The 9,016-nt window shown below is 42.5% G+C and overlaps 1 protein-coding gene across 7 annotated transcripts in view; it reads left to right on the top strand.

Moving 5' to 3' along the window:
• CTBP2 (C-terminal binding protein 2) overlaps window positions 1-9,016 on the top strand; it is a 240,759-nt gene that overhangs the window by 171,133 nt on the left and 60,610 nt on the right. The gene's annotated exons all lie outside the window — the stretch shown is intronic.

The raw sequence follows: 9,016 nt of genomic DNA, 5'->3' as shown, positions 1-9,016 counted from the left end.
AATGTAAACCAGGTGGCAGGAGAAGCTGCCCTAGCAGGATCTTCATGCCTCAGGGAGGATCCTGGGTTTGGCTCCTTTTGCAGCATTGTTTAAACCAGGCTGCAGGAGAACTTGTCCCAGACAGAATCTGCATGCCTCACGGCTCAGTCTCCCTGTGGCACACAGATCCAGGAGATGACTTCTTGCATAGCCCAGTTTAAACCAGATGTCTGAAGAAATCATCCCAGCCAGGATCTCTGTGCATTGGAGACAGATCTCCCAACAGCTAGACTGCTCCTAGCTGCAATTTTTAAAAGGCTGCAGGAAAAGCCAAGCCAAACACAGGATTGGCCTAGCTTTTAAAAAAAATACTGTTTTAATATCTGCTTACTATACTGGATCAGAACATGATATTGGTATTGAGATCTGGGATTTTTCAGAAATACCAACAATTTTTCAGGTTCAAGAGACACAGCTTGAAAAATACAATTTTTTTAAAAAAATGGAAACATTGGGAAAGAGACCTTAAATTGGATTTGAAAACAAGCTAGCAGCAAATGTAGTCTTTTTAAATAGATATGATATGTTTCTGTTGATGCCTCTACTGGTAATTTGCGCTGCCATATTTTGAATCAGTTGTAGTTTCTTGGTGGCTTTAATGGTCAGCGCAACACAGAGCTCTTGTTACTGTAATCCTCTCTAGGAATCCAGATTTCTTATTTGAATTATTTGCTTAACTAGAAAACTTAGGAGGTTTTCTTCAAAGACCCCCAGAAGTGATGTCGGTTGGCCATGCCCTCTTCCACACTACTAGCAGTGACATCACTACCTACACCCTTAGCTCTCCTTTTGCTCCCTCCCACTGCCTTTACTGCTACCGTGATGGCTCTTCCTCATATTGGCCGGAAAGAAGAGTAGGAGCTGAAAATACAGCCTGGATCCCCCCTCCCCCAATACCATGCCACGGACCTTTTGCACACCTCCGATGTTCCTGTGTACCCTCAGGGGTCCACAGACTCCTGGTTGGGAATCCCTGTCCAATAGGGACCATTATAGTAAATGGTCCTCATGGGCTAAGGTGACCAGATTGTCCCACTTTTGGAGGGACATCTGGGGGCACCTGGCAAATTGTACCTATGTTGAAATTAAATATATATATATTACAATACTATTTTTGCGTTCTATGCGTTCTATGAAACTTTTTGTTGCTCCATATAGACCAAATTTTTAATCAAGAACCCCCCGGTCAATGGTGTCCCGCTTTACCAATGTTGAAATCTGGTCACCTCATCATGGGCTATAATAGGGAATCAATCCAGGGGCATAGCTGCTGGTTCCTCTCCTCAGTCCCACCCACCCAAGTTTGAAAAACAAGTTTGAATGCAGTCCCTTTAAAATTAAAATGCATTTTGCAAGCTGTAGTGGTAGTAAAAGTGAACCTGAAGACACTTAAAGGACCCGCAGATTCTTTAAATGCTTTCTCCAAGCTGAGAGTTCGTGCTGAAAGAATTTAAGAAGACTGTGAGTCGTGTAAAGGTACTTCAGCTGTGGCTATCCAGAGATCCCAAAACATCCCAAATATTTTTGGGCTTTTCAAGATAGTGAAAAAAACAAGTAAAGATGATGATGATAATGATGAAGAAGAAGAAGAAGAAGAAGAAGAAGAAGAAGAAGAAGAAGAAGAATTCTTAATAACTGAATAAATACCTATTTTGGGGGGATTTTTTTGCTTAGATTAGCTGAACACAATATGTTGAATTTTTGGCAGTTCTGATTCACAGAATTAGTTAATGCAAATGCTGACAGATTGAATTGTCTGTGTTGACTAGTTTGACTTGATTTATTATAATATGATGCTTGGGGACAGGATGACAGAACTCAAAGCTAAATTCCATTGGGCTTTGAACACACATTGCTTATGAATCCCTTTTGCGGGAAATAAGATATTCACAATTGCCTTGGATGTGTTTCTCTTGATATGGCCAGTATAAAGTTCCTGTTTATTTATTCAAACATTTATATGCTACCTCTCCAAAGACTTGCTGGAGACCAACACCAGTGCAAACCATGAGTATAAAATCTGAGTATATCTTACTAGTAATTATCTGATTCTAACTGTTTCTTGATGGGGGGGACTTCTGGAAGCAGGCTGGGCAGAAACAATCTGTAACATAAAGTCTGACTGGGGTAGTGGGAGGAGTTGGAACTCATCGCCTACCTGATTGGTTGTCTGTCCAATGGACAACACGCCTGGCTGCATCCCCATCCAACTTCATCCATGTGGAAGAAGTGCCAGCCTGTGGTAAGCCAGGCAGTGAGAGGGAGCTGGGAGGAGGGTCTGGGACTGCAGGCCTGGTTGGGGGGGAGGCAGCCCCCACCAGATCTCCCCCCCCTGAGCAGCCAAGGCCATATCCTTGCTAGGCCTCAGCAGGGCTGCCCTGGTTACGGGGGAGGGAGGGAGCACGGCCGCCCCCGCCAGAAGCTAGCTCTCATTAAGCAGCCTGACCGTGGCCTCAGCGGTCCAGGTCAGCAGGGGGGGGGAGGCTAGCGCTGTTGTGTTTTTCATACAACGGGCTTTTCCGCTAGTACCATGATAAAAAATATATATCCAAGACCACAACAGTGGAGTATTGGTGATTTCACCCACAGCTCTCTTGTTCGGCATTGAAACTTAGCTGTTCTTTCTTGAAGTAAGAAATATACATCAGTAGTTAATGACTATTTTTAGTTGAAGAAAATCATTGACTACATTCTTGACCCCATGCCAGCTGAAAGGAAAAGAAAGAATGGTCTGACAGATTAATGTTCCTACCAGTGACTGGTATTGTTAAACTGTGTCTTTGCTGCCTCCTTATTTGTACTTTAAACCGCTCATCCAACATCCAGAACTGTGGCCTGCACCTTGTCTTCATCTTGTGTCAGAATAGAGATATGTCACTGAGCAGGAATGTGGCATTTTCTACACCAGTGAATAACTTATACATTGCACTGTCATTTGACTGGCATGACAGATAGTAGATGGAGCACTCACTTGGCCATGTGTCAGTCTTCTGAGTCAGTATGGATGGGTTGCTTTTTTTAAAAAAGACACCATTCAAGAAAAATAGTTAACAGTATAAGGTCTGTAGTATCTCTACTCTGTTTCCAGGGAATTAAGTGAACATTGTTTTTTATTGTTTTTTAAAGAGATGGAAGGGGAGCATTTCTAAAGGCAGTTACATACTCAACCTTTGTGGAAAGTAATTTCAAACACTGAACCTTTATAATAACATAAAAAATCATAGAACAACATGTCAAATGCAAAACAGGAAAGATTTTCTTATTAATCACACAGGGCATATCAGTATGCCATTACAGCACATTGTACTTGGCTGTAGAGGAATTGCTGTTAGGGTCATTCGTCTCTCTGTGACTGTCATCCAGAGGGGGGGGGGGTCAGGGAGGAGGCTCAGACTGCCGGGACTGATGTTATCTCTAACAAAAACAGAAAAAAAACTAGAAATCGTGTCACTGCATTCTGCTCCCTCCACTAATCCACAGGTGTCTCTAGAACCCTGGAAGTGACATCATACCTCTCTAGTTGTCTAGTCGTAGTTTCAGTGATTTCCAGAGAGGACTGAATTTGCTTCTCGGAGACTCCCAAAGTGATACCACTCATCAGCTAACAGTCTTTTTTTTAATTCTCCCTCCCCCTGAAAGAAGGAGAAAAGAAGAACCAGCTGAAAGAAAAGACTGAGGTTTGTGGCACCTCCTGCCCACCTTTCATTGGACAAGGACTCTAGCTGAAAGCTTGCAGCAATGGCTCATGTGCCAGAGAATTTTTTATCCCACTGGAAAGTCTAACACAGGGCCCAGTTCCATCATCCAAGTCTAAGTTTTGCCTTGCTTCATAGAGTTTAGAGGCATATACTCTTGGCCAAAAGGTTCTTGCAAGAAATAACTCAGACCATGCTGTCTGTTATCCAGGAGATTGCAGGCTTTGATGCAACTGCTATGGAAGCTTCTGCTTAAGGTTTTAACGAAGTTTATTATGCTAAATCTGATATTCCTAGACCCATTATGTACTACTGCTGGGTCCATGCACCAGGGTAGCATGCCCCATGCACCAGGGTAGCGTACGCACAGGGGAGGGAATTCCCCGGTATATGCGAACTGTCCCAGCGTAGTGTGTGCACACAACACCAGGCCCAGGAGAGCCTGTGTGATGGCAGCAGCAGTGGGGGCATGGGGGCCCCACCGTACGTTGGCGTGAGAGTGTCATGCTGTAGGCTGGGGGAGGAGCCCAGCCCAAAGGCTCGGCTCTTCCGTTATGCATGAGGCTGGCCCAGCAGGGCCACAGGTGGTGCCTGCGGTATTGCGGGAAACACGGGAATTTCTGTGTTCGCATACCACGGGCCATCCGGGGTGGTGCTCCAGGCCAAGGCCAGGTGGCAGTGTCATGTGTAATCGGGGATTTGCCCTGCTGCCTCCAACCTGGAGTTCCTGCCTCGTGCATAATCAGTCCTAGTGTCTGTTACTGCCAACTGGAAGTTTTCAGAGATAGGAATACTGTCCATCAAGAGGGGCCTTATGAGTTTTTCGTTAGGATAAGACTGTCATTCCACAGCAAAGTGTTTGTATTTATTGTACTGGCACAGATTTGTATTTACTAGATTCTCATAACCACGTTTTGGAGACCTCTGCTGTTAGGAAAGTGGTCACTGTTTTTTTCCAAAACATATTTGAGCAGGTGGTTCTAGGAATATATATTCCATATTTATGATGTTTCTGGGCTGTCTCTCCCGAGTTTTCCTCAAGATGCCTTACAATTAAAACAACATAACTGTGCAGAAACAAGCCATTGGATATGAACAGTATTTTTTAAAAAGCCATAAAATTGAAGCAGACAAGTTAAAAAGATGGTAAAATAAAGCCCTAATTAAAAACCTGGGTAAAAAGATGTGTTTTGGCCTGATGCCTAGAAGAAAAAATAAGCAGTAGAGCAAACTTTGGGGGAGGGGAAGAAGCAAAGTGCCACTGCAGAAACACACTGTCTTTAGTCATGACCCACCTTTTCTCTGAAGATCTCAACCAGTGGACTGAATAGCACAGGAAGAGACAGTCCTTAAGGTATCCAGGCCTAAAGTTGTTTAGGACCTTAAAGTAAGAACCGGCATTTTGAAATGTACTAAAAATAGATGTCTAAGTAGGATTAGATAACCAGTAGGATTAATGTAGGGTTCTCTCAGAATTTTACCTCCCATGGTAACTTCAGATGCTAATACCTCTGTGATGCTATGGCCATCAGTAGCCATGTGCTTCAAAAATATGATGCACTTCTTTACTTCAATATGACACGGCCAATAATCTAATTGCCTTCTTTTTTTTTTTACAGATGCTAGTCATGCCTTTTGGATGTGTGGCTTTTTTTAACATTGCAAGTGTTAGCATGTCCTCCTTTTCTGAAGGCTCCTTTCTGCTTGAAGAATAAAAGAACATATTGGACCTATCCTTAGTCCTTTCCCAGCATAGCATTTTCCCCCCTTGATGTACCAGACAAGATCATCTGCCAATTCTGTAATTTGGTCTCATGTCAAAATTTCAATTTTTCTTATTCTGTGTACTTTCAGTAAACTCTATTGCCTACGCAGTATCTTCCATGGTTACTCAGTTTGTTTGCTTAATGTTTTCACTTGTTGACATGAGTCTCAGTGATTACAGGCACACGTTGCTGATAGCTGCAGAAGTCTCTCATAGGAAATTGAAAATGGTAGCTACTTCCTACCCCCATGGATTATAGGAAGTCAAGTGCCCAAATCAAATAGGATCCCTCCCATCCTCAGGTTGAAGGAGCTGTTAAACTAAGAATCCTCTCCTTTCCTCCATATTCTCTGCCTTCTTATTTTCTTTCAGCTGAGTGAATAGAAACAAGGCAATTGTCAAGCAATTTTTTCTACCCTGAACTATAATTATGATAAAGCATAATATGGGGGTGATTACAAATGCTCCTTTTTCTTACATTGATTAATTTCTCTAGTTACATTTGTCGTTCTAATGTCATTTTTTAAGAACTTGCAATTTATATTTTTTATTACAACGATGGGAACATACAGCATACGGCTATGGCAGGTGAACCAGCATCTGCAGCAGAGATTATAGAATCAATGCTAACTTAAACTTTCTCAGTGCAACAAGGCATAGTTGGTTTTATAAAATCTGAGGCCGAGTGTTTGAGAATTTTTGAATTCAAACTTTATCAGAAGTAACATCAAGGAGTAACATATTGTAAACTTTCCTTGTGGATGGAAAAGCCTTTTCAGAGGAATTGTCCTGTTGATTTCAGTGGTGGCTGTTTGGATGTTACTTTCCCCCTGTGTGTAGATTTAGAATTTTGTTCTGGCTCATTTGCTTCTTCCATAGTTCCCCGCCTATGTTTAGAGGATGCCATTAGAGACATGTCTCACATAGTTCCTACATACAAGGTAAGGGAGATCCTGCCTTCACCAGTGAAATCTTCTGATTTGGATGCAACTTCCTATGAACTGCCCTCTAGCTATGAGTCAGCTTTAGGACCCTTCCCAGGCCCACTGCACAGCAAGATCTGAACAGAAAGTAAATATGCTTGGGAATTCCCTGGTAGAAGACCACAATGGTTTGAATTCCTCAAGTTCCTGAACTCTGAGCTGTTCCTGGAAAGATAATGCTTAAAGTTTACAAAGTTAAAAATGCAATGCTTGTTATAAGGGGTCATAAGTACATCTATGTATATAAAGTGAACATAGATCTGATAGATGAGAATATCCTGTTTCAGGGAGGTTGTATGATGCTAATAAGGAATTCTTAAGTTCTGTTGTGAGTGAATAAGAAATGGGATATCATTATTGACTGACATTTTTGAGCCCAGAGCTTTTAAAGATCAGTAGAGGTTTCTTTTAATCATATTGTATATTTGATAAAATGCTTTCCTCCCCAGAGATGATCAAGAGAAGAATCTTATAATGTCTCATTCCTGTTTTGTCCCAACACACTGGTAGCTGCAGGTTGTAGGTACTTGCTTATGTTGTCTTAAAGATCTGAAAAGTTCTGAGAAATTTCCTATATTTTTAAAAGAGAAAAATCTAACAGCTTCAAACACAGCTGTCACTACAGCTGAAAATCAAATACAAGCACTGAACTTCTTGCTGGTACATCTTTGAATTTGATTTAGTCTTCCTAAGACTTTTAAAAGGTTCAGTAATGGGTATGCTGAAAGGTGAATCAAAACCTGACATCCAAAATCAGGAGAGAGAATACTAGCATGTAAGTGCCTAGGATATGATGGTTAAGTAAACTATTTCTTGTTCTTTTATTATTTTATTATGAATCATAAAACCTGCGTACTGGTTTTGATTTGATCCCATCTGCTATCAGAGAGCAGAATGTTCAAGAAAAATGTAATTAGAAAATAAGGCATCTCTTGTATTTCATATACTAGGTGTGTTAGAGTTTCTTCTAATGGTGAAGAAAAATTGACAATTTTTTTCCTGGAAGGTGCATATTTTTCTTTGTATAAGAAATCAAGTAATAAAAGCACCCATGAGAGTGGTGCTATCTTGACAGTCTTCAGAACATCACAGTTCGGGAGCAGCTACAGGAAAAGCTCAAGTTCAAAAAGTTGTCACATGTGAGCAGGAGGGAACAGAGAAAAGAACACTGCTGGGATGAAGTTTCAGATTGTTCTCTCACAACCAGTAGACTCCAGGCCCTTGGCATCAACCTAGAACAGAGACAGTTTATTCCAGAGGCTTAAAGATATGTATAACTGGTGGTATCAGATTCAAATGGGTAGCTGTGTTGGTCTGAAGTAGCAAAACAAAATTAGAATCCAATAGCACCTTTAAGACCAACAAAGATAAATAAAAATTAGAGTGCTATTGAAGTGCTATTGTGGTGTTCTCAGCATATTGAGGAAACCAAGCTGTAAAGCTTTGGATAATCTCATTGTAGCTTGTATTAATACTGAAAAGTACTGATGCATGTATACATATGCATATATATATATGTATGTATGTATGTATGTATGTATGTATGTATGTATGTATGTATGTATGTATGTATAACACCAGTTATGCATATCTTTAAGCCTCAGGAATAAACTGTCTCTGTTCTAGGTTGATGCCAAGGGCTTAGAGTCTAGTGTCCTATCTGCCCTTGGACTGCTTGGCTACAGTGATTCATGCTACGGTCACCTTCAGAATGGATTTCTGTAACTCGCTTTACCTAGGCCTACCCTTGTCCTGCAAAGAGCCTCTTGTGGCGCAGAGTGGTAAGGCAGCTGTCTGAAAGCTTTGCCCATGAGGCTGGGAGTTCGATCCCAGCAGCCGGCTCAAGGTTGACTCAGCCTTCCATCCTTCCGAGGTCGGTAAAATGAGTACCCAGCTTGCTGGGGGGTAAACGGTAATGACTGGGGAAGGCACTGGCAAACCACCCCGTATTGAGTCTGCCAAGAAAACGCTGGAGGGCGTCACCCCAAGGGTCAGACATGACCCGGTGCTTGCACAGGGGATACCTTTACCTTTACCTTTACCCTTGTCCTTGACCCGGAAATTTCAGCTGGTGCAGAATGCAGCTGCTAGTGTCTTCACAGGTACATCTTGGAGGGCCCATATCCAGCCAGTGCTGAGGCAGCTGCATTGGTTGTTGATTGCAGCCCAGATAAGGTTCAAGGTTCTGCTATTAACATTTAAGGCCATCCGCGGCTTGGGCCCCGCTTATCTGAGGTCCTGCTTACCTCTTTATGCTCCCCACAGGACTCTTTGCAGATGCTATGGAGATCCCCAGCCTTTGAGAAGTTCGTCTGGTCTTAACCAGGGCCAGGGCCTTTTTGTCATGGCCCTGACATGGTGTAATGAGCTCCCAGGTAAGCTAAAGGCCCTGACGGAGCTGGCACAGTTCCTCAGTGCCTGCATGAGAGGGCTCTTATGCTGGGTCTTTGGTTGAGGCCACAGCAAGTGAGATCAGAGACTCCTCCTCAGGCTGGACTAGCTCAACACACAACACCAGCCCATCGGGCTAATCA

The sequence above is a fragment of the Paroedura picta genome, chromosome 8, assembly GCF_049243985.1.
Source record: "Paroedura picta isolate Pp20150507F chromosome 8, Ppicta_v3.0, whole genome shotgun sequence".
Taxonomy (NCBI): domain Eukaryota; kingdom Metazoa; phylum Chordata; class Lepidosauria; order Squamata; family Gekkonidae; genus Paroedura; species Paroedura picta.
The sequence above is the reverse complement of the archived record's forward strand: the minus strand, read 5'-3'. Positions and strand labels throughout refer to the sequence as shown.